General features: G+C 40.0%; 1 protein-coding gene across 1 annotated transcript in view; it reads right to left on the bottom strand.

Moving 5' to 3' along the window:
- TULP4 (TUB like protein 4) overlaps window positions 1-19,015 on the bottom strand; it is a 258,249-nt gene extending 239,234 nt beyond the window's left edge. Inside the window, exon 1 of the mRNA XM_043964743.1 lies at window positions 18,884-19,015. The gene's annotated coding sequence lies outside the window, so the exon portion shown is untranslated. The remainder of the gene's footprint in view (window positions 1-18,883) is intronic.
- Window positions 19,016-21,983: the final 2,968 nt, after the last annotated feature.

Genomic DNA, 21,983 nt, shown 5'->3' with positions numbered 1-21,983 from the left:
TTAGGGTAGTGGTTATGGAAATGGAAAAGAGAACATGGATGAATATATATTGTGGAGGTCAAAAATAACATAACTGGAAATAATAATTGTCTGGAAAAATTTGCTCAGAGGGTTTTAAGTCTGTTTAACTAGCAGATAAAATCAACAACAATAAAGTTTGGAGGCAGGGCAAGTTCAAGGGCAAAATGGGGAATGATTGAATGAATAAGCGTGTATTAAGCATTTTCTATGTGCAAAGTATCATGATAAACACTGGGGACACAAAAAGAAAAATAGGACACTTTCTGCTTTCAGAGAACTCGCATTCAGCATATATGGAAGGTTTCCGTTTCAAGATAGATGGAAAGTTCCTATGGTCCTCAGAATACAGTGGCAAATTAGTTGGTACCTCTTCTTTAATATCATTTCCATTGATAAGAACATATAAATTTCTGATGCAGAACCATTTGACAGTGGCAAGGACTGGTTCCTGCATCTTAGATAGGAAGCTATAACACATGCAGAAGCAACTGCCAGGCTACTTCTGCATAGGGGCTGTTTCTCTGGATAGTGGCTGGATAAGGGTATCCCTAAACCTCTCAGCTTCAGTGTGCTAGGCTATGTCCATTATGGTCTGAGGCTGAAATGGTCCCCTAAGTGGTGGTGATACAATTTGCCTGAACATGTTGCTTGCTATCTGTCCCTCAAAAAGTGCCTCTTGCTTCAGCTAGGGTGGTTGGACCCTTCTCCACAGGAGCTACTTCTCTGGATGATGGCTATTAGGGCCAGAATGGAAGCAAACCTGGTGGTCCAGGAGATGCTGCCACTCCTATACCTTATAAGCCTGACTGCCATGGCAGTTCGTCAACAGTTGTCACTGGTAGTGATAAGAAAGGTGGACCTCGCCCTGCCCCCCCCCTCAATAATAATTTCTCTAAATAATAGCTTTGAGGCTGGTGGTTTGTAGCAAGCCTTCTTAAACTTTTTCCACTCATGACCCCTTTTTTCCTGAGAAATTTTTACGTGGTCCAGGGTATACAGGTATATAAAATAGGTATACAAATAAAACATTTACTGCCAAATTTTTCACAACCCCCATATTCAGTTACATGACCCACAGTTTAAGAAATTGGAGTTTATAGACTCCTGCTATTCCCAAGGCTTTGGGGCTCGAGGTCCTGGGCTATCTCCATCACAGTCTAAGGGGAAATGGCAATCAAAGTAGTAGCGGTGGTCTGACTTGCCTGGCACATGCTGCCTCCTGACTCTCCCTCAGTGTGCCTTGCTGAGATAATGATAATGGTATTTCACTTAATGAAATAATGAGTTCACTTTTGGATTTCTTTCACTTAAGGTCTCCAAACAGAATCTCGATAGGAATATCCACAGCAAGCAATTAACACCAGAACTAAGAGTTTGGGGTTATAGTTATGGATTTGAAACTCAAAATGTAGACAGGTGATAAATGAAGCCCTTATTGTGCATGAAATCACCAAGGGAGAATGTAGAGCAAGAACAGAAGAGGGCTAGGTCTTGGAAGATGCCCAATCTTTGGAAATGTAAAGAGGAATTGGTAAAGATGTCTGAAAAGTATCTATCAGACAGGTAGGAAGATGAGAACAGGGCTGTGTGACATAAGCCATGGGGGAAAAAAAGAAAATCAAACAAGCTAGAAAACAACAGAAAGCTCAAAGAGGCTGGGAACTTTAAAGAACATTAGATTTGATGACCATGGAAAGAGTGGTTTCAAATAGAGTAATGGAAATAGAAGGGGAACTGCAGTAAGTTAAGAAGTGAGTTAGTTACAAGGAAATATTAACTACTCTTCCTATGAAGTTCAGCAATTAAAGGGAAGAGAAAGAGAAAACAACAGCACACACAAGAGAAGGTATTTTTTTGGATAGAGGAAACTTGAGCATGTTAATAGGCAAAGGAGAAGGGACCGATCATGAGGAAGAAACTGAAAATGTATGAAAGAGATGAACTATGGAGCAAGATCCTAGAGGAAACAAAAAGGGTCAATAGCACAGATGGAGTGATTAGTCTTGGCAAGACTTACTCATGCTCTAAGACAGGAGGGAGGGAAGAAAGGATTCATGAGGTCAGAAAAGGATTACAAGAGTGGAAGAAGAGAGTTCAAGAAGATCATAAATAGGGGGCACAATGGATAAAGCACTGGCCCTGGATTCAGGAGGACCTGAGTTCAAATCTAGCCTCAGACACTTGACACTTACTAGCTGTGTGACCTTGGGCAAGTCACTTAACCCTCACTGCCCCAGGGGAAAAAAACCACCCACAAAAACAAACAAAAAAAGAAGCTCATAAATAGTCTCAATCTTTCTAGGAAAGTACAAGGTGAAATCCCCTGCTGAGACAAAAGCCAATGAGGAGGAAGGTGATTTGGAACAGCTACTCTGGGAAGTGATAAGGAGTCAGAGGTCAATACAATAAAATTAATTTTCTGTTCATGACATATGAAATGGGAACCACTTCATCTCATGATACATTCTATTATTATCCAGCCTTTGCATATGTTTAGTTCCACAGAATTAGGCTAGAGGAAATAGTACTATCTCAACTTGTGGGTCTACATTGCTTTTGTTCAATCATTCATGTTTAAAATTACCTTCTGTGCTCCAAAATTCAATCTAATCTTGTTCAATTCCTTTCTTTCTAGGGGAATACAAAAAAAAAAGTAAAACCTAATCACCTAGGTGTTTCCCTAAAGTATTCGTGTATGAAAACTAGAAGTAGGTAACATCAGGGTCAGTGATTAAGAGAGGAAGTAGGACAGAACAGACTGGACTTCTTTAAAACAGTATTCAGGCTTCAGTGGTAGACAGAAAAGGGAATACCTCACTTCTCATAGTATTTTCCACCTCCACCTGTGATCCCTTGCTATTCTGCTTGCCAAAGTCAACTTTTTTAAACACGCTCTTGTTCTCATTCACTCCCATCTTCTCCAGCAGACTGCCTCCTTCAGATCATTACACTTTCTCCCATTTTCTAATCTTCAGCATCTCCTTACTTTCCTTCCTTCAAGATGTTCATCTCGCCCATCATTAAAACGTTTACCAGGATGTACCCCCCTTTCTCAGCCAAACTCATAAAAACTATCCATACTCACTGACTGAAACTGTTCTCTCCAAAGTAACTAATGATCCCCTAATTGTCCAATCTGACAATCTACATTCTTCTTTTTTTTTTTGGTGAGGCAACTGGGGCTAAGTGACTTGCCCAGGGTCACACAGCTAGTAAGTGTTAAGTGTCTGAGGCCGGATCTGAACTTGGGTCCTCCTGACTCCAGGACCGGTGCTCTATCCACTGCGCCACCTAGCTATCCCAATCTACATCCTTCTTGACCTCTGTTGCATTTGACACTGTTGACAAACTTCTCCCCCATTATGTTCTTTTCTCTGGGTTTTTGAAATGCTACTCTCTCCTGGTTCTCCAATCACTTCTTCCTCTTCTTCTAGTCTTTTTTGTTAGTTTATCACCCATATCACACCCGTGGTCAGTGTTCCCAATTTTCTGTCATGGGCCCTCTTCTCTCACCTTTCTCTTAGTAACCTCATCAATTCCCACAGACTTATCAAATCTATGCAGATGGCTCCCAGATCCATATATCCAACCCCAGTCTCTCATCCAAGCTTGAATGCTGCGTTGCCAACTACATTTTAGACATATCAAGGGGCAGCTAGGTAGCGCAGTGGATAGAGCACTGGCCCTGGAGTCAGGAGTACCCGAGTTCAAATCCAGCCTCAGACACTTAACACACACTTACTAGCTGTGTGACCCTGGGCAAGTCACTTAACCCCAACTGCCTCACTTAAAAAAAAAAAAAAAGATAGACATATCAAGTTAGATGTCTTAAAAGACAGCTCAAAATCAGTATGTCCAAAACTGAACTTATATATCCTCCAAAGGCCTTTTCTCTTCCAAAGTCCATCCTTCCAGTCATGTTGATTCCCTACCTCGGCATTACTCTCACCCCACATTCTCAATTACTAAATCTTGCAGGTTCTACCTCCATAACATTTCTTGCATCTTTATTGACACAACCACCCACCTTGGGTCAGGTCCCCATTATCCCTTGCCTGAACTGTTGCAATAGCCTCCTAATTAGCCTTCTGGCCTCAGTTTCCCCAAATCCAGTTTGTTTTACATGTTGTTGTTAGTGATTTTCCTTCAGTGCAGATCTGACTATATCACTCTCTTCATTAAACCTCAGAGGCTCCTTTTTGCCTCTAGGATCAAACATAAACTCTTGTTTAGCTTCTAAAACTCTTCACAATCTATCCTCAACTTATCTTTCCATCCACATTACACATTGTATACAATCTGGGCTCTTTTGCCTGTAATGATTGGAATGACTCCACCTGCTGGAGACTTACTGTAGAAAAGCTCCGCGATGAAGTGAAGGTCTTTGAGGGCAAGACCAGGAGTCTTTGGCATCAGGAAGTGACTTCTGCTTGTGGGAAGAAGGGAGGAACCTGTCGCTCTGACTGGGGCTCTTTCCTTTGGACTCTGGTGGAGAGCGGACCTGGAAATGTGCTCTCCCTTTAATAGATAGATGAATGTAGGCCTTTCTCTCTTTACCAAATTCTTATTCTTAATAAATGCTTAAAAGCCTAACTCTTGCTAAAGCTTATAATTTATTGGTGACCACTCATTAGATATTTTAGACAGAATAGCTAGAATTTTAGCCCTTAACATGCCCATTCTACAATCCAACCAAACTACCCTTCTCTTCATTCCTTACAGATAATACTCCATCACCAACTTCCATGATTTTGCACTGATCATCCTTCCATTTTCTAAATTCATTCCCTTCCCACCTTGAATTCATAGAATCCTTATCTTTCTTCAAGCTCAAGCACTACCTTCTACAGGAAGACTTTCCTAATTTCCCCAATTGCTCGTAACCTCTCTCCCTAACTACCTTACATTTATATTTATTCTAATTGTTTATTCTGCATTTACTAATTCTGTCTCCCCAGGTATCATATAAATTAAACTATTAAAGATTAATGGCTCTAATGGTTTTTTCTCAGTTCTGATACTTCATGACCTCTCTGTAGCATCTGACATTCTCAATCTTTTTCTAGGTGTTTTCTCCTCTCTAGGTTTTTGAGACTCAATTCTCTCCTGGTTCTCCTCCTACCTGTCTGATATCTCTTTCTCAGTCTCCTGTATTGTATTTTCATCCAAGTTGTGCCCACAAACCCAGAATGTCGCTCAAGGTTCTCTCTTGGACCCTAATTCTCTCTTCTCTTAATACCATCTCCTTTGGGATTTCATCAGATTCCATGGATTAAATTATCTTCATGCAGAAGACACTCAGGTCTATATAGCTGGCAATAATTCTCTACTGATTTCTAATCACTTTTCTTTTTCTTTCTTTTTGCGGGGCAATGAGGGTTAAGTGACACAGCTAGTAAGTGTCAAGTGTCTGAGGCCAGGTTTGAACTCAGGTCCTCCTGAAGCCAGGGCCGGTGGCTATATCCACTGCGCCACCTAGCTGCCCCTATACTGATTTCTAATCCCAGTTGCCAGTTGCCAACTGCCTCTTGGACATTTTTAATTGGATGCCAAGTAGGCATCTCAAACTTAAATTGTCCAAAATATAGCTCATTACTTATTCTTCAAACCTTCCTCTCTTCCCAATTTTCTATTCCTGTCAAAGGTAAACACATCTTTTCAGTCACCCGGAAACCTCAGAATCATCTTTAAATATATTCACTCTGTTATTCACACATCCAATCTGTTGCCAAGTGGTGGTGTTTCTACCTTCATAACATTTCTCATATAGTTCCCCTAAGCTCCATTCATACAATCACCACTCTTAGAAGGGACCTAATCATCTGGCTTATAGAAATAATCTTCTAATTGGTCTGCTTACCTGAAGTTTCTCATCCTCTACTCAGCTGCCAAGTGATCATCTAAAGCAGGGGTGTCAAATTCAAATGGAAATGGGAACAACTACACATATATGGATCCTTGCAGGCCACACACTGACAGTTTTAAAATGTAATACCTATGTTTTATTACACGTTTTATTTGTTTTGTTAAGTATTTCCCAATTACACTTTAATCTGGTTCAGGCCACAGTCAATTTTGTGAGCTATGTGTTTGACACTGCTAATCTAAAGCATAAATCAGACCATGTCCTCCCTCCTACTCAATAAACTACAGTGACTCATCCCTACTTCCTCTAGGATTAAATATAAAATCTTCTGGATGACATTAAAAGTCCTTTAAACCTGGGCCCTTCCTACTTTTTTAGTCTTCTTCTATTTCACTCTTCTCCCCACACTCTACAATCCAGGACCACTGGCCTACCTGCTGCTCCTCACACACAACACTCCCACTCTCGAGACAGTACATTTGCACTGAATGAACTCCATGCCTGGAATGCTCTCCCTCTTCACTTCAGACTTCAAAGCCTCCTCCAGACAAGAGGCCTTTCCCGGTCCTACCTCCTGCTAGTCTATTACCTCATACCTCATAATTACTTTTCATTTATATATATCTTGTATGTATAATTTATTTGCATGTTGTCTTCTTCGTTAGAATAGAATATAATCTTGACAACAGGAACCATGTTTCTGCCTTCCTTTGTATCTTCTAGCCCTATCACAGCACCTGGCACATAATAGGCACTTAATTAATGTTTGTAAATAGACCACAATTTGTTTGGATTTGACCCTCAGAGATCCACATATTCAAATAAGGAAAATCTCATGAAAGAAAAGTTTTCTTATAAATTAAGTTTATTTAACACTTTATATCAAAGCTTATATTAAGGGTAATTCATTTTTTTAATTTTTATATATTTTCTAGTTTAAAAAATAAAGCAGGTTCTGAAAATAAACGTGAAGAAGAATATTCTATTTCGAGTTGTTCCCATATGATCACAGTTGATGAGATTTAGAAATCCCTAAGACATCAAGAAGCAGAGGGGCCTAACTTTTACACCACACATATGAAACAAAACCAACCCAGCTGAAAGTTCATTGCCCTTTCTTGTCTAGAATTTCCTGCTCTGTAAAATGGCATACTTTTCAAAGTGCCATATCCTAAGAAGTAATCTATTCTACCTTCCAAGTTCCAGGTAAATAAAGTAAACAATGAGTTCAAATAATCTCAACTATTGAGGAAGTGATTATTTAATTTGTAAAATTATTCTAGATCCCCACTATTTAATCAAACACTTTGACTAATGTCCTCCATACCATCTATCTACCTGGATTTAAATATTTCATTATTCATTAACATTTCTACAATAAGATGAAATTAGTGGGAAAAAATTAAGTCACAAGTCAGTTAACTTTGCTGCTTAACAGTCTAATTTTTTAAAAAATCTCATAGTAGATTGGCTAAAATTGAACAAAACTCAGTCAGTAAGAATTTATTAAGCACCTACTATGTGCCAGGCACTATGATAAGTGCTAGTGATACAAAAAAGAGGCAAAAGATAGTCCTTGACCTCATGGAGCTTACAATCTAAAGGAGAAGACAACAAGGGACAGTATTAAAGTTAAGAAGTGTTGGGAAAGGATTCCTATAGAAGGTGGGGTTTTAGTCAGGACTTGAAAGAAACCAGAAATGGGAAACAGGCATAGAAATTTCCCAGAACCAAGAGATGGAGTATCTTCTTCCAGAGAGTAATCAGAGTACATGGTAGGAAGTAAGGTGTAATTAGACTGGAAAGGTGGGAGAGAGAGGAAGAATATGTTATGAAGAACTTTGAATGCTAAATAGAGGATTTTGTATTTGATCCTGGAGGTTATAGAGAGCCAATGGAGTTTACTGAATAGGAGGAGAGTCACATGGTCAGAACGGACCTTCAGAAAAATCCATTTATGTGCATACCCTTTGATCCAGCAATACCACTGCTATATCTATATCCCAAAGAAATCATAAAAATGGTAAAAGGACAGACAAGTACAAAAATATTCATAGCTGCTCTTTTCGTGGCAGCAAAGAATTGGAAACTGAGGGGATGCTCATCAACTGGGGAATGGCTAAACAAGTTGTGGTATATGAATGTAAAGGAATACTATTGTGCTGTCAGAAATGATAACCAGGGGGCAGCTAGGTGATGCAGTAGATAAAGCACTGGCCCTGGATTCAGAGGACCTGAGTTCAAATCTGACCTCAGACACTTGACACTTACTAGCTATGTGACCCTAGACAAGTCACTTAATCCTCATTGCCCTGCCCCACCCCCCAAAAAAGAAATAAGCAGATGGATTTCAGAAAAACCTGAATTTACATGAATTGATGCTGAGTGAAATGAGCAGAACCAAAAGAACATTGTACACAGTATCAACAACACTGTGTAATGATCGGTTGCGATTCACCTAACTCTTTTCAGCAATACAATGATCCAAGACAATGCCAAAAGACTTATGGCAGAAAATGCTCTCCACATTCAGAAAAAGAACCATGGAATCAGAATGCAGACTGAAGCATACTATTTTCACTTTTGTTGTTGCTTTTTTGTTATTGTTCTTGTTTATTCTTTCTTGCATTTTTTTCCTTCTGTTCTGATTAATGTGAAAATATGTTTAACCTGATAATAGTAATGTATAACTTAAATCAAATTGCTTGCTGGACTCAGGAGTGGGGAGGAAAGGGAAAGTGGGAGAAAAAATTGGAACTCAAAAATATCTTTACATGTAACTGAGAAAAATTAAAAAGAAAAATAAATTTTTAAAAGAAAAATCAGTTTGGCAACTAAATAGAGATTGAGGAGAAGCTTGAAGCAGGCAGACCCACCAACAAGCTATTGCAATAGTCCAAATATGAGGTAATGAGGACCTGAACCAGAGTGGTAGCAATGTCAGAGGAGGATGAGGAATATTCAAGAGAAGTTGCAAAGACGAAATCAATAAGCCTTAGCAATAGAATGAATATGGGGGTAAGAGATAGTGAAGAATCAAAAATTATACCTGGGTTGCAAGCCTGGGGGGAACTTGAGAGGATGGTAATGCCCTTGACAATATTAGGGAAATTTGAAAGGAGAGCAGTTTGGAGGGAAAGATAGAGTTCAGTTTTGGACATGTTGAATTTAAGATGCCTATTGGACATCCAGTTTGAGATGTATGAAAAGTGACTGGGAGACATGAGACTGGTGGTCAGCAGAGTTAGGGAAGGATAGGTAACATTAAGAATAATCAGCACAGGGGGCAGCTAGGTGGCGCAGTGGTTAAAGCGTTGGCCCTGGATTCAGGAGTACCTGAGTTCAAATCCGGCCTCAGACACTTAACACTTACTGGCTGTGTGACCCTGGGCAAGTTGCTTAACCCCCATTGCCCAGCAAAAAAAACAAACAAACAAACAAAAAAAAGAATAATCAGCACAGAAAAGATAATTAGATCTATGGAAGCTAATAGAATTACCAAGTAGAACTGATGGAGAAGATAAGGCACGAGACAAACCAGTAGCCTGAGACAACTAGTTCCAGAGGAATGATAATGAAACATTTCCCTTTTTTGGTAAAGAAGTAGTAGACTACTGGTGGGAAATGTTCCATTTTCTGTCAGACACGGCTGCTCTGTCAATTGCATTTGTTTAACTATTTTTCTTTATTATAAGGAAGAAGTGGCTGTGGTTTAAAAAAATTCAATAAGGTATTAAAAATAAAGAAAAATTTGAGGTGTGTGGATTACATATGTATTTCATATGTCAATTTTCTCTTTGCCTTCCACTGATAATACAAAGTTGTCTGGTTGATATAAGACTGGATGAGGGCAGGGGGAGAGAAGGAAACTTCCCCAAATGTGAGCAGAAAGTTAATACTATTTATATACATGAGGAAAAATTCCAACTTCCTGGTGTGGGAACAAAAAGGTCTGAGGTATCTGGTTTTACATCATCAACATATTGGTACCAAGGAGATCATATTAATTTGAAAAATATACAAAGATTGCAGGAAGCCATATAATGCCCCAAATTTTTCAAGATGCAGAGAGTGAGAATACTAACCCCCTCACCTCACTCCACCCCAAATTATGCCGATATTCTACTATGCATCGGGATTTCCTTAGTCAAGCATTTTCACTTGAACTATCTCATGTTTTTAAAAAGCTGATTTCAAAGAATTTTATATTCTTGTCAGACTCCTCTGTGAGGAATAGTATGATGTATTTAATACACGAGGAACCTATAACGTGCTTAATATTTCTCTGTCATACTTCAGGGATATAAGTGATTCAAGATGCATGTCTGATTCACTATGATTAACTGGTCATAACATAATGATTTCCATTCTGCTTCTCCTATACTGGATGAGGAAAAAATCCTCAAAAAAAGTTTAATTCATTTGAATTTTTTAAATTAACACGTGTGAGCCATGACATACAGCACTTGGGAGGAGGATGAGAGGAAAGAGACCTGCTGTGAAATCCAACAAAGATATCAAAACTCTAAAAAGGTTGGAAACCACTGATCTGGTAAGTTATTATAGGTGGATTCTGGGCAGCACGCCAAGACTACTTTATTTTTTCTCCTACATCTTAGAATCAAATTTGTGTAAGAACGGAAAACAAAACTTTTGTCACTTTTTATCTTAGGTTCCAGTATTAAAATATATGTTAATAGATAATGTATGCAAATTACATTTCTCTCCCCTTTGATGTAAGTGGTATATTTAATTCATAAGCATTTTAAAGTATTGCATAATTTACCTAATTCATCAGTTATAACCAAATAAAGGAAAAATTCTAATGCACAGACACTTCTGTGTTTCTCATTTCATTAGAAATTTTGGCAAAAACAAGAAAGACACAAGGAGGGTGAGGGAAAGGGAGAAAAATAATTCAAACCATTTGTAAGAATTCAAATTTGGAAAAAAAAATCTAATTTTTTTTCTGATGCCTTTTCTACACTTCACTTTCTCTGATATAGAAAGTAAGGAGATTACTTAAATACCTTCTTTCCTGGCATCTATATATATAATTTTAAGCCCACTACTGACAAAGGGCAAATGTTTTTAAACTTTCTTGAATATTTGCTAATTCTAACAAGCTAATCTGACAATTTATAAGACAATGTTTGACTAATCAAGGTACTGTGTTTCAATGGCACAAGTCACAACTTTTTGTCAAGCAATTCTTGCTATTCCAATTACTGACATTGAATGCTATGTGTCACCTAGCTTTCCATTTTAACTTTAAGGGAGATCATTCAATCAACAAACATCTATTAAGTGTCACCCCACTGTGCTAGTAGAAGTGTCTCTGCTCCTAGAAACCAATAATGTACTGACACTATCTATAAATTCTTAGTTCTGTCAACAGTAACACCAGCACTGATCAACTTTCTAGACTCCTAATCATGTTCCATCATGTACCTGAATTCTAATGATACTGTTGTTTTATCAAAGCTAGCAGTAACAGTAATGATCTACCAGAAGTTTTCCCAGGGAACTAATATGTAACTTTAATAACTAGAAATGAGGAAATGATAGAGTATGGAAAAAGAACAAAATGATCGACATGATACTGTGCCAAAAGAGTTATGTATTTTAAGACCTCATAAAACATGTCTGATACATGACTTGTCCTACAAAGAACTGTGTCTACTATGATACTAATTTGAAGGTGTCCAACCTCTTCTGATCTTGAAAGCTGATCTCAGGAACTAAGCAGTAAGGGAGGTAGGCAGTAAAGACAGGGCCCAACTAGTACAGTTATCCCTTCCACATTACAACTTCCCCCATTGAGGTTTAGATATATCGTGGGTCAGCATAAGAAATCAAATGGCAATTATGGGTGAGTTTTGCAGAAGCCACAGATGACATAGAAAAAGGTCAGAAATACATAAAATAGATGTATAGTATTGTATAATATCAACATATTTCATCATTCAATACCGTAATAATTGAGATTTCTCTGGTGCAAAGGGAGGGCCAGAAATTTTTACACAGATTTTTCAGATCTCAGAGGCCTTGCACCCGAAACCCACAATGTGGAAGTGATAATGGTAGTTGTATAAAGACAAGGTATATTATAGAGGTGTCAAACATGACTCCTGAGTGCTGCTCAAACTAGTAATTGGAAATTGTTTAACAAAAAGATAAAAATACAACAGAAATAATGTTAATTTCTGGTTTTCTAAGTCAGTTTGCTGGAAGGGATGCATTTCTATTTGAATTTGACACCACTGGTGTAGTGGGTAAGGTGCAGGACCTTGAGTTAAGAAGACTTAGGTTGGGGGCAGCTAGGTGGTACAGTGGATAAAGCATCAGTCCTGGATTCAGGAGGACCTGAGTTCAAATCCAACCTCAGCCACTTGACACTTATTAGCTGTGTGACCCTGGGCAAGTCACTTAACCCCACTTGCCTCACCCCCCCCCCCAAAAAAGACCTAGGTTTAAATTCTGCCTCTAACCCTTATTACCTATGTAACCCAAAGCAAATCACTTAACCATGTTGTCTCTCTTTCCACATCTATAAAATGAGGGGGGGTCTGTCTCACCAGCCTCTAAGGTCCATTTTAACTCTAATTCTATGATCCTATAAAATGAAAATTATAGACAATATACTTCAGAAAAGTAAAGGTTTCAAGGAGTTTAACCTACTTTTAATCATGACATAGTCAATAAATTATTAAGGGAAATATTTAGGATGAAGAAATTCTGAACTCATTCATGTTCACCTATAAATTTCAGGAGGAATTTTCAAGTATTAAGCAATAGTTCTTTAAAAGCACATACAAGAGAGGTTTAAAATGAAGTCTTCCAACTAGATGAATCAATAAATGAAACCTGAAAGTAAAAGTTGAATCTTCTTTAAAAATAAAAAGAATTAATAATGATAACTCACATAAATAATGCTTTAGAGTTTTCCAAACAACATCCTAACAATAACCCCATGGAGTCAGATAGTACAAGTATTATTATGGCTGTTAAATAAATAATGAAATTAAAATTCAAAGGTAAATTTGCCCAAGTTCAGATGATTAGTGAATAGTGAATCCAGGACTCAAACTCATGTTTTCTGACTCCATGACTTAATGACTATAATATGCCCGTTCCCAAGCTAAAAGAGAATGCCCAAATGTAAGAACTACCAGACAAAGGAAGGCTTAAAGTTGTTCTTTCAATAAAATTAAGATAATACCTTAAATTTATGTATCATTTTACAAAGAAAGTACTTTTGAACCTCCCAAAACAATGAAGTAGGACAGCCAGGTCTTACCCTTTTTCAGAGACTGAGGTTCAGAGGTTAGTGACCTGATAATAAGCACACAGGTAGCAAGCATCAGAATCAGGATTAGAACCCCCATTGTCTCACTCCTGGTCCCAATGCTCTTTGCAATATACCACATAATATTCCTACCATTTGGTACCAGCTTGTCCTAATAGCTAAATTCAATTCCAAGTGGTTTTATAATCCATTGTACCACAAATCTCTTTTTCATGTGAACACCATCAATTTATCAGTCTAAGACTTAATATGACATTGATCCTGAGGGTGTGTTTCACACCACCTAAAGATAATGGTAGTTATTCCTACTCAATGACAGCAAATAAAAATATTAAATTCTCAAAAAACTTGTCTATACACCATATATTGAGATTCCCCAGCCTAACTGCCATCCAATTTCTGTCCCCAATACTCTATTAAAATTGCTCTTTCAAAAAGGTCCCTAGTGGCATCCTATTTACCAAATCCAATGGCCTCTCTTCAGTCCTCATCCTCCTTGACCTTTCTGAAACTTTCAGAACTACTGATCATTCCCTCCTATTAGACACATCTTCCTTGTTCGAGTTCTAATAAACCATGCCCTCTTTATTCTCCTCACACCTGTCTGCTTTACAGGTTCCTTCTCTTCCAACCTATTAATGTGGATCTTCCCTGCAAAGGTCTGTCAAAAGCTTACTTTCCTTCTTTCTCTATACTCTCTCCTTTGGCAAAATTACTAACTCCCAAAATTTCAACCATCAGGTGACTTTCAAATCCCTTCCTCTAGTACAGGTTTGCTGGTAAATTCTTAACAACTAGCTTGGTTGGGGGTTGGGGGGGGAGTATAAATTTGACCCTCTTAACCAGTTTCTTAAGGCTAGTCAATCAACAAAGTACTTGATTTGTAGAGTTTGCAGATTTCTGAGGTGTACAGACTCACACTGAAAACTAAAACACCCCTGCTATTCTCCAAACCTCTCTTTTGAGCTTTAGGTGCATAATTCTAAGTGCTTAGAGGACATCCAGTATGTCCTATAACCCTCAAGCATTTCAAAACCCAACATTTTCTCCTTAAAACTTGCTCCTCCTCTTGACTTTACTGTTTCACTTGTAGCAACCTAATTCACCCAATATCACCTATTTAAAACTCTGGATTATCCTTGACTCTTCCCTTGATCTCATCTCTAATCAGTTACCAAATATTGCCTATTCCATCTCTGCAATTTCTCTTCATTCTCACTACTACAACCACAGGCCCTCATTAAGACCCACCTAAGCTCAGTAGCTTATTTCAGTAAATAACTACTTCCAAATAGATCTTCCAGTCACCAGTCTCCTCCATTCCAATTTTTCATACCATTGCCAGAATAATCATCTATATGCAAGAATTTGGTCATATCACTTCTTTGCTCAAAAATTTTCAATGTCTCCCTCTTGCCTGTTTAATAAAGATAAAAATTCCTATGTCTGGCATTCAAAGCTCTTCATAATCTGGTGTCATTCTACCTTAATTTTCATATTACTTGTCTCTGTCATCACTCTATCAACTCCAAGCTCCAGCCAAACTAGTCTTTGTTCCCCAGATGACATTGTTTCATGACTTAGCCAAACAGGAAGAACCAAATAGATGAACAATGTCTATTATCCAGGCTCTGTCATTAAGTTTTATAAACAGTCCACTGAGTTAACTCATCAGCTGATATCTTCGATTGCCCCTGCACATTGGGCAATAGCCTATCTCTAGAAATGAATAATAGGAAGAGGGTTGAACTGCATTTGAGAAATTCCATAGTATTTTCAGAGATCCTAAACCACTCATTGACATATGCCCATCATCATCATTTTTAACACCAATGCTCTTCCCATGATGCTATTTAAATTCCAGTAGCTCCCTGGATCAAATACAAGTTCCTTTGTTAGTATTTAAAGATCTTCACAACCTGTCACCAACCAGCCTTTCCAGACTGATCACACATTACTCAACTTCAAATACACTATAACTAGGTCAAAGTGGCCTTCTCACAGTTCCTCATCAAAGGCCCTTCATCTCCCATCTCTAGGCCTTTGCACTGGTTGTTCACCTCTGGAATACACTCCCTCCTCACCTTTGTCTCTTAGAATCCCTTGTTTCCTTCAACCCTTAGCTCAAGTACCACATTTACATGAAAACTTTCCTGATCTTCCCCAACTTCTAGTACCTACCCTCTAAAATTATCTTGCATCTGTTTTGTATGTACATTCGTAGGTACGTATATAAGGATATATTCTCCCAATAAGATTGCAAACTACTCCCAGGTGAGGACTACTTCACTTTTGTCATTGTATCCCAAGTGCCTAGCACAATGCCTGGCATAAAAAAGGCACTTAATCAGTGCTTGTTGACTGATGGATACAGTTTCAAACCAAGACTATAACAATATCTGACAAATAAAAATTCTCAGTAACTTAAAAGGCAACAGAGAGGCATAAGTAGACTTCAGTAAACACAGACTATGACTTGTAAGTAGCATCACTCCCTGAAAAGTATGATGGGAAAAGGACACAAGCCAGTAAAGTTAATATCATAATAAAACTGAATTAGGTGGCTTAGAATACAAGTACTTTTCCATTAAGGGTTGTTTGATTCATTTTATTTTTATCCCTGGCACCCAGCACAGAGTCTAGCACATAGTAGGCCTCAATAAATGTTTGTTTATTGAGGTACAACACTGGTATCTATGTATGCAGTGTTAAAAGACTGAGAGGACTGTAGCACATCAGTAGATACTCTTTGGTAGATTTATATGAGGACATTTATATGGACAAGAATCACATAAGATTAGAGTGCTACAGTCTTCACAAATAGAGAGATATAGACATGATGAGACCACAGATCCATAGAAGTATATGATTTAACTTGTAGGATATCTCAATGTATAGAATAGCAAAGCAAATTATAAGTGTTTTATAGTATTTTGGATGTCTCTTTCGCAAAAAGTCATGTCAATGCATGTCATAACAATAAAAATTTGGCTTAACGAATCCAAAATTACAAATAAAAAAACTAACTTCCATAATGTTAAATTATTTTGGTCTCAATGAATAAGTCTTTAGAAAAGTAAGGCTAACTTCTATTCCAGCCCTCTGTCCCTTAACTACCCAAGTTCAAAAGCATTCTTGCTTCTTACCCAGTTAGCCCTATTCTAGGCCATCCTGTTGGAAGACCTGGTGTACTACCATGTAGTTTTTAGCTTTAATAGATTAAAACTGCACTAAGACTTTTGAGACAACCTCTATTTTTAAATTTCAAAATTACTGTTCAGCATTTTGCAAAAAGTAGGAATGGGTGACAAGACTAGCATTTCTTAACTCAATACCCAACCTACAAACTTCAATGGAATGTACAAATTTCATCTTATCTAAGCAAAGCATTAGATTTATCAGGACTGACATATATATGAAGACTGACCCACTAGAGGATACACTATGCTGTCATTTCTCAAAAACAGAAGGGAGCCCTATCTTTCTGCTTATCTTCCATGAATGAAAGCTGCCAAAGGTTTAAAAATGTTCATTAAATGACTTTATTATCTATCAATCTTCTGCATACCTAACTTTTTGGTTCATGCAAAATAAAAATTGTTTCTAATTCATCAATGTGATACAAAGTCCACTGAATCTGAAACTGGAGGTGCTGGGCTCAAATCACAGTTCTGTGACTTATTTATTAGGTATGTGAAAAATTGGTAAAGCCATTTAAACTCTCAAGGCTTCAGTTTCATTTGAGGAGAAGGAATTACTAGATAGCATGAGGGATTCTTCTCCAGACATACAACTATGATTTGATGATTTACTTTCACAATGCTTGTTAAAACAAAGCTATTTGATTCACTTCCATTAATAACTTTTATACAAATTAACTACCATTTAAGTTAAAAAGCTGAATACTAAATTTGAATGTTCATGCTTCATTCATATCATCTCCAAACCAGTAAACCATCACACTACATATGGTAAAAAAATCTTTTTGTTCTGCATGTGAATGTCAGCATACATAAACTTCTGACATTAGCCTTTAACCTGTCCAGGCAGGCAAAGCCAGCATTTAAAGTCACTCTCTACTCAGCAAGTCGTTTTGTTGTTGTTTTTTTTAATTCTATTATTTCACATTCCTCACAACCTTAAGTTACAATATTTGGTGATAGTACCTTAAGAGTTTTGCAGGAAACAGCAACACAAAATGGATTTGCCTACACATAGTAAAATACAACCCGAGATAAAGGCAAAACCATGGACACAAAAGAAAACAGAAAACCTTTTCATTCTCTTAAAATACAGGTTTCTACCTTTAGATTCTAGTACTTAAATTTCTTCCTGTGCTTGTATAAACTTCATCTTGAGACTGACTAGATGAAAGCCCTACCTTTATGAAAGAGATTCTTTGAAAAGTATGGGGAATAAACTAACAAATAGAGAAAAAGAAAGGTCTCAACCCCAAGGATAGGAAAGCCAGCTCACCTTAGCAGTCAAGCAAGCAAAGCTGAAATAGCCACTCATTTACATTAAATCACCCTCAAAACTCCACCACCAAGAACTCACTACAGCCACCCAATCTTGGAGGGGTCTAACAGGACTCATCAATCCCAAAACTAATTACCTCAAAGGCGGTCAAAGTTCGCGATTGACACTACTTTTTTTTTTTTAAAGGAGGGAAAGGGGGAAGGGGGTTGGTGATATGAGCGGTCTGTGTGATTTGTCAGAGGAAACGGCAGACTCCAGACAACATAAGTGCCAGGATTTCCATGCAGCTGGCACGACAGGTGACTGGGCGCTGCTTTGCAGACACCCCGCTCCTGACGGCCTCCCCGGGTCTTGCTAAAGGTGGGGTAGGGAGAGAAGAGGTACACGAGACGGAATGAGGGAGGAGAAAGGGGGTGGGGGTGCTGAAGCAGAGTGGGAAATCCTCTTCAAGTGAAGGAAAAGGAGTGCAAAGCCCAGTTTCCCGGGGTTGGGGGGGGGGCGTTTTTGAGGGATTTTCTGCCACCACAATGAAATAAAATGGCTCCAAGCCAAACGCCTCCGGATCATCACCACCACCCCCTCTCCTCCATACTCCCGGGTAAAACGGATTTCTCTTTCGCCCCGCTTTTCTCTAGCATGGAAACAAAAGGCCAAAATAGAAGGAAAAAAAAGCAGCAACCGCCGCCCAAGCTGCCAGGGTCAGACACCCGTATCCCACCCCCTATTTTTTTTCCAAAAAGGCTGAAGCTCCCATCCCCCTCCCAACCCCCCATAAGACCACAAGCACCCCCGACCTCCGTCTCCCGCTGGGTGTGTGGGTCCGTCAGTCAGTCTGTCTGTCTGTCTCCCTCCCTTGGCGGCCGTCGCCGCTCCTCGGCTGCGGACCAAAGCCCGGGCCCTCCTCCCGCGGGGCGGGCAGAGCCTCGCTCCGCTCCCCCGCCCCAGCTGGGGCCGGGGCGCCCCCTCCCCACCCCGCGCCCCGGGGCGGAGGGCATGAGGCTGGGAGCGAGAAAGCGGCCAGCCCCCGAGTAAGAAGGGGATGCCCGGGGTTCTAAGGAGACAAGGAGGACTCTTGGGAGGGGGGGGGAGGCTGGTGGGGATCCCCCCACCGCGGGCAGCAACAGCAGCAACAACAGCATCCCGGCCGTGGCTGTGACAGCCGCCCCCCGTCGCATCCCTTCCGCCCGCCTCGCCTAGCCTCGCCTCACCTCCCCCGGGGGCGGCGGCGGCGGCGCCGGCGGCCACTCGGTGTCTCGTCTCGTCTCCTCGGTCGGCGTCGGCGGCAGCCAGCGGCACCACCACCGCCTCCGCCTCCTCCTTCTCCTCCTCCTCCTCCTCCTCCTCCTCCTCCTCCTTCACCACCACCACCACCACCACCACCACCACCACCACCACCACCTCCTCCTCCTCCTCCTCCTCCTCCTCCTCCTCCACCACCTCCTCCTCCCGCCCAGTGTCTCGGTCTGAGTCTCCGCCTCCTTCAGCCGTTGGGCCCTAACTGCCGCACCACGTGATCCGTCACATGACCCAGCACATTTAGCAGGCGCCACCCCAAACCCCTCCCGGCTCCGCTCCAATTCTGGCTTCGGGGCCAGACGAGACGGGACCCGCAGCCAGCAGCCCCAGGCAGCGGCCGGTACCTGTCTCCTTCCCCCTCCTTCTTCCCTCCTCCCTCCTTCCCCCGCCACCCCGGGCGGCTCGCGCTCCGCTCCCCGCGCTCCGCTCCCCGCGCTCTCCCACCCCTCTCCCTGGGCGCTCCGCCAGCGCCTCTGCACGTCCAGACCCCAGCGCGCTGAATCCCCGCCGCCCCCCTCCTCTCCCGGCCCGAGGCCAGAGTGAAACGCGTCCTAGCAAAGGCTCGCGCAGCCTCGGCTGACAAATTCCGAAGAGGTCCCGCTGCCGTCCGCGTCTGCTTCTCTACCCATCGCGCTCGCCGGTCCTTTTCCCCAGTCCAGGCACCCCGCGGTGACACTGCCCACGCGGACACTTCCGTGTGATCCCAGGCAATTCTGCTTCAATTACCTCGTGTCGGATAGGAGTAATAATAGCACCCACTTCTCCAGGGTGGTTGTGAGGATCAAATAAGATAATACAGAAAAGCATATTCAAATATTTTTAAAAGAACAAATATCGTCAAAATATAGTTTTAAAAAAAGAATTGTTTTTAAATTTGAAAAATTTGCAAACCTTAAAGCGCTTTATTATTGCTCTAATAACCTTTATTAAACAGTTCAACTACTCACCCCCAATGAGTTACGAGGAAAACACTTTGTAAAACTTTTTAAGTGCTATATAAATGTATTCAGCGAGGTGGTATAGTGGAGTCAGATTAGGCTTGAGTTCAAATACTGTCTCAGATACTAGCTGTGTGACCCTGGGCAAGTTACTAAAGCCATTTGCCTCAGTTTCCTCATCTGTAAAAGGGGGATAATAATAGCACCTACCTACCAGGGTTGTTGTGAGGCTCGAATGAGATAATAAATGTATATAGTATGGTCCCTGGCACATAATAATCGATATATAAATGTTTGCTATTATTATTGTATTGCATATTTCAGAAATGCTTTCCTCTAAACAAACCCATGAGAAACAATAAATTGTTTTTATTTTTACAGAGGCTTAGAGAGGGTAAATGACTGGTCTGTGATCCCTTAAATTTCAGAGATAAGATTTGAACCTAGGTCTTTCCTGTTCTCCTTTACATTGTATCACTGTTAACTCTCTGAATCTCAGTAGTCAAATGATGGAAATGAACTGTATCATCTTTAAAACTGTAAGTCACTAGATGTAAAACCAACACCACCAATGCCTTGCACCACATACCTGATGGAGATCCCAGAAACAATACTACTTTTGTGTAGGGGAAAAGGAAATATGTAGTGAGTTGCACTTAGCTTTTAAGGAGAAACTCACTGCTTTTGTTCTGTAGAGGAGGTAGAACTTGAGTTTGGGGAAAATATCTCCGCAGAGAAAAAGTAACCTTAGAAGAGGTCAAAGAAACAGAGTTAGATGATTGGGTAGAGACAGACCCTTAGTCTATATTATAATCAACAACAGTAGAAGCCCACCAATTTGATCTTGAAGGAGCCCTCCACTATCTTGGAAATTCCCCACAAGAACAAACCTGATTTTTGGCAACTCCTGAGACCCTAAGGTTAACATGTTTCAATTCCAAGATTAACACATTCTCCCCAAAAGCATTTGACCATGTCCCTATTATTCAACTTTCCAAAAAAGGAAAATGCCTTAATACTCTCACTTGATAGGCTCCTTTTGCTACCTAAAATATTGCCCATGGGCTTTGTAAATCCCATGTATTTCCCTTTGTTCCTTACCTACCCTTCTACCAGGCAGCTGCCCAACAGCAGATACTAGTTAAACTTTTTGACCTTCTGGCCTTGTCTCTTTATTTATTAACCTTCAGGCAAGGCTCTGAGAGATCTCTCTGAGTTGAGGAATTCCTCAACAATTCCCTTATTAAATGATGTATATACTCTTGGGAGTGGCAGATACCAAGACTAGGGCATTTTATATTCCAGGACAGTATATAAGAATTTTGTACTTATGAGAATACAGAAATAATCAGGGGATACATAAAAATGTAAGTAACTTGGGAGAGAAATTGCAGCTGTAGCTTAATGGTCCCCAAATGGTTCTGTGACCCCAAATGACCCAGGATAGTTATAGCCTTATAGCCTTCATATCGTTTTCACCATATTCAAAGAAATAGCATTGCTGACTATAAGACAGTGAACATTCATATGGCTTTACAAAATTTTTTTAACATGATCCACAGGCATGAGTACAAGTGTAGAATATGTTTTCATTTGTGGCCATGGCAGAGCTTATTATGTTTCTGGATTTGCTTGTCTTAACTGGGAAGAGGACCGAAATCGATTCCAAATTGAAGACTTCTGTTCTCCTATACTATAAACTCATTGTGAGCAAGGTTTGTGTCCCATACTTACATTCCCCATACATATCTGGGTCCAAGATCCTACAGTTCTGTTATTCAATGTGTGATGTTTAATAATAACAGCGATTAAATGATAGATATATGGTGGGAAATTGTCAGCACTGTTACCGTTTATAGGTGCTGGAGAACTAAAAATATTAGGAAGAAAACCCCAAACCTATTATATGAGGTCCTAATTGGTGTGAATTATGAATTCTGTGACAAGGCTGCATTATTTGAATTTGCATTGTGGGGGCAGCTAGGTGGCTCAGTGGATAAAGCACCGGCCCTGTTTTCAGGGGGACATGAGTTCAAATGTGACTTCAGACAGTTGATACTTACTAGATGTGTGG

Source organism: Dromiciops gliroides, chromosome 4 (genome assembly GCF_019393635.1).
Source record: "Dromiciops gliroides isolate mDroGli1 chromosome 4, mDroGli1.pri, whole genome shotgun sequence".
Taxonomy (NCBI): domain Eukaryota; kingdom Metazoa; phylum Chordata; class Mammalia; order Microbiotheria; family Microbiotheriidae; genus Dromiciops; species Dromiciops gliroides.
The sequence above is the reverse complement of the archived record's forward strand: the minus strand, read 5'-3'. Positions and strand labels throughout refer to the sequence as shown.